Consider the following 4,840-nt stretch of genomic DNA (forward strand, 5'->3'; position numbering starts at 1 on the left):
GGATTTTTTTCATCGCCCTCAATTTCTTCCTCATAAGCAAAGGTTTGATTTTCAAACTTAAGTTGACATTCAATGTGTGTGTTTACTCAAAGTTTTTAGTAAAAAAAGGGGAGTTCGAGAGAAATTGAAAGCAAAATTATTTTTGTGTCTTATTTAATAGATGGAGTGACATATTTTGACCCACCAATATATATATTATTTTTTTTTCAGTTATGGAACAGGCCGTACACTGAGCATCTCCTATAAAGACCACCCTTTTACTCATGATAAATCCGCAAACACTTGAAGAAAAGAAAATTGAAGTGATTCATCCATCTATCCGAAATAAATGGGTTCTCTATCCACAAACACTTTCTCCCCTTTAGACCCAAATGGTTTCACCAATGATTCCAAAATGGTGATCGATTTCATTGCTGATTATTACAAGAACATTGAAAAGAACCCGGTTCAAAGCCAAGTGAAACCAGGGTATTTAATGACCCAATTGCCCGACACTGCCCCATATTGCCAGGAATCCTTAGAAGATGTTCTCAAAGATGTAACTGAGAGCATTATCCCAGGCCTCACTCATTGGCAAAGCCCTAACTTCTTTGCTTACTTCCAAGCAAATGCAAAGCACTGCAGGGTTTGTTGGTGAGATGCTCTGCACAGGCCTTAATGTTGTTGGCTTCAACTGGATTGCATCTCCTGCTGCCTACCGAACTGGAATCCATTGTAATGGATTGGATGGGAAAGATGCTCAAGCTCCCATCTACTTTTTTGTTCTCAGGAAACGGAGGTGGTGTCTTGCACGGTAGCACTTGTGAGGCTATAGTTTGCACCCTCGTTGCAGCAAGAGACGAGACGTTGAGAATGATTGGAGCTGAAAACATTACGAAGCTGGTAGTTTTATGCCTCTGATCAAACTCATTCAACTCTACTTAAGGGCGTCAAATTAGTTGGAATTCCATCCTCTAATTTTCGATGCCTCTCTACCTCATTTTCATCGGAATTTTCGTTATCACCTCAAGCATTGGAAGATGCAATTGAAAATGATATCAAAGCTGGATTTGTGCCGTTATTTTTATGTGCTACTGTAGGCACTACAGCATGTGGAGCTGTTGATCCTGTTATGGATCTGGGGAAAATTGCCAGGAAATATAATCTATGGTTCCACATTGATGCAGCTTACGCAGGTAGTGCATGCATATGCCCTGAATTCAGGCATTACCTGGATGGAGTAGAACTTGCAGACTCGTTGAGCATGAATCCACATAAATGGTTACTCACTAACATGGATTGTTGCTGCTTGTGGGTTAAGCAGCCTCGTTTGTTAACCGAGTCACTGTCCAGTGATCCCGAATACTTGAGGAACAATGCCAGTGAATCAAATGACGTAGTGGACTACAAAGATTGGCAAAATTGCATTGAGTAGGCGATTCAGAGCTCTGAAGCTTTGGATTGTGATTCGCAGGCATGGATTAGCAAACCTTATGTACCATATTCGTAGCGATGTGAACTTGGCTAAGCGGTTTGAGTCACTGGTGGCTAAAGACAGTAGGTTTGAGGTGGTGGTGCGAAGGAGGTTTTCTTTGGTTTGTTTTAGGCTGAAGCACAACGATGAATGCCAAGGCTTGGAATTGAACCGTAAGCTTCTAGCTGCGGTGAATGAAAGTGGTCGTGCATTCATGACTCACGCGGTGGTTGGTGGCTTGTTTATCATACGCTGTGCGATCGGATCAACCTTGACTGAAGAACGACATGTAGATGATTTGTGGAAGTTGATTCAAGGAAAGGCAGCAGGTCTTGTCAAAGAAACAGGTGCTATTGGAGAATGAATGAATGATGCAGAACATGTTATCTCTAATAAAACTATAAAAATAATATTTTAATTGTCCGTGGTTTGATCTCAGCAAGAAGATTATGTTTTAGTTCGTAATTGTGTAGAAACACAAATTTTTTACCAATCAAATTTCACCATGTGTTATTTTATTCTTTAAAAGGAAGGATAAAATAAAATTGAAATAAATGACATGGAAAATAAATGAGTCTTCATATATTTTTGGCCAATGAAAAGTTGACACTTGAGAGATAAGATATTCAAAATATCTGTTATAATTACAAAATCACATCAGATATCTTGTCATAAATGCAAGATCCCGTCAATAAAATATCAACCAATAAAATTATGTCATGTGACATTGGAAAAGGACCTGAGAGCCCCTAGAGATCTCTATAAATAAAGACCTCAACCTAAAGGAAGGAGATTGGATTCCTGGAGATACAAATTTTCTTCAAGACAAGCTTTTCAAGCAAGAAAGCTGTCTTTCTCTCTCTCTCTCTTCAAGCAAGGAAGTCTCTCTCAAAAAGTTCTCAAGCCTCCTTCATCTACGCTTGAAGTCTACAAAGAACGAAGCTCTGTTGTATTAAGCCCAAAAATGCCCCATAAGAGTTCTTCAGCAACTGTTTGAAGACAAATCAAGGTACTCTTCAAAGCATCAAATCACAACATCTCGCTTCGCAATACATGCTCAAATTCGCGTTCTTGCAAAGCACAAATCTTGGCTTGATTACTCAAATAAATCAAGTTACCATACATCAAATCCAAGGGAAGAATCAGAGGATTGCCCATATTCATATTCTTTTGAAAGAATATATTACATAGAGATTGTACCCATTCATGTATTTAATAAAATCATATATTTGTACATGTGTGCTTGTTTAATTTCAGGTGCACAAAATTGTGTCTATAAATTTCTGGCGACTCCGCTGGGGACATCTCTACCTTTCATCTCTTCCCTTCAAGAAAAGAATTTTCAACAAACTCTCAATGGAAACTAGGAGGAACATGATCACCATTGTCGCTTCGAAAAAGCAACAAGGCCACTGATTCAAGTCACCAACATACTATTGAAGATTCTTCAACCCCGCCATTGAAAACAAAATCCATCGTCGAGTTGTATGCACAAACTAAGCCGATCTTAAGTTGACATCAACTTCGAATGCAAGAGGGGGACAAGATCTCGCCTCAAAGATGAAGCCACAAGCAACTCCACTACAAAAGTCAAGTGGGGCGCCGCAAAATTGTCTTCGACACTCAAGGCGATGTTGACAATTCACCTATGGAAACTTCTCCATGTCAATCACCAAGTAAGGCTTCGGGTTTTAGCACCATGTCAGTGATGATGATCGAGACAACGTCCTTAGAGGATCAAGTGACTTCACTCAAGGCAAAGACCACGAGATAGCAAAGTTGATGAACAAACTTGAGAGCTTGAACGAAGGAGGCCAAACCTCGACTACCGAGGCTTTTCAAGTAGATCAACTAGATGTCATTGAGGAGTCTGCAATCGGAGCTGTGAAGAATATACATGGTATTACTGATGGCATCTTCACCATAAATCAACTGAAAGAACTCATCAAGGAAGCCATCATAGACCAGGTGGAAAGCTCAATTCAACCCTCGTATTTGTATGCGAAGTCGTACATCCAAATAATCAACCTATTAAAGATGCCTCTAAGTTACCAACCACCAAAGTTTCAACAATTCGATGGTAAGGGAAATCCTCAGCAACACATAGCTCACTTTGTGGAGACGTGCAACAATGTCGGGACTAATGGTGATCTCATGGTAAAATAGTTTGTTCGTTCCTTGAAAGGTAATGCCTTCGACTGGTACACAACACTCATTGTGTGGTTAGCATGATTGAACTCACTAATGCACGTTAGTGGAAGGAAGAGCTTGTCATCGACTATATTCATCGGCGGACAAACCTTAGCCTCAACTGTAGAGGTCGACTCACCGAAACTTCTACGCTAGACATGTGTATTCAAGGGATGCATTGGGGACTACGATATATCCTATAAGGCATCAAACCAAAGTCTTTTGAAGAATTGGCTACTCATGCACATGATATGGAGCTTAACATTGCAGCGGTTGAAAGTTCATTATTACCTATGCAAGAGCCTAAAAGAAATAATCCTGAAGGTCGTAGATTCGGAAAGAGCACTCTAAAGGTTGAGGGAAAGCAATCTTAAGTAGTTAACTCGACTGTTGTAAGGGTACCAATTGGAGTTAAGAGGAATGATCATGCAATGCCGACTACTTTTCAAAAGGGTGAAAAAGAAAGAAACCATCATTGAAAGAGCGACAAGAAAAGTGTATCCATTCCCTAACTCAGACATATCTAGGATGCTGGATGATCTGCTTGAGGCAAATATCATTGAGTTACCAGAGGTGAAACGCCCTGAAAGAAGCAAACCAAGTAGATAATCCAAATTATTGCAAAATATCATCGTTTAATTAGTCATCTTATAGAGAAGTGTTTTGTGTTGAAAAGATAAGATCATGGAGGCTACATGAGAATGGAGATATCGTTTCTGATGATGAAATAGCAGCCTCTAATATCACAACCACGGGTCAATTTAGACCATGTTAATCACTCTTTATAATAAGTTTTGGCTCCTTTAAACCTATAAAACTTGATTGCCATTTTCCCGATGAGCTTTACTGCATCCTCAAGTCAAAAACTCCATGTATAACCCTCACACCTCCAGTTGACAACTTGAAGCTTGAAATCCTCTGAAAATTCTGATGATAAGGATGGAATTAGTCACGCGTAGAAGAGGAAGGAGGAAGCACATTGCAGATGAAAAAGCCAACTACCAATTAAAAAGACTCAACGAAAATCCATTACCAGTTAGAAAGGATTGGTACTAAAGAGCCTTTAATCAGAGATAGGGATTCGACAGCATGAACTCTTCCCAATCATCTGATGATTCAAGGTTTTAATCAACGAGGGCAAAAACGCATAGGAACAACAGAGATATCCTTCAATGATGAAGACTTGTTGCTTGGATC

General features: G+C 39.6%; 1 pseudogene; it reads left to right on the top strand.

The window, feature by feature from the left end:
* Positions 1-278: 278 nt before the first annotated feature.
* On the top strand, positions 279-1,846 carry LOC118053338 (tyrosine decarboxylase 1-like; annotated as a pseudogene).
* Positions 1,847-4,840: the final 2,994 nt, after the last annotated feature.

The sequence above is a fragment of the Populus alba genome, chromosome 13 (assembly GCF_005239225.2).
Source record: "Populus alba chromosome 13, ASM523922v2, whole genome shotgun sequence".
Lineage (NCBI taxonomy): Eukaryota > Viridiplantae > Streptophyta > Magnoliopsida > Malpighiales > Salicaceae > Populus > Populus alba.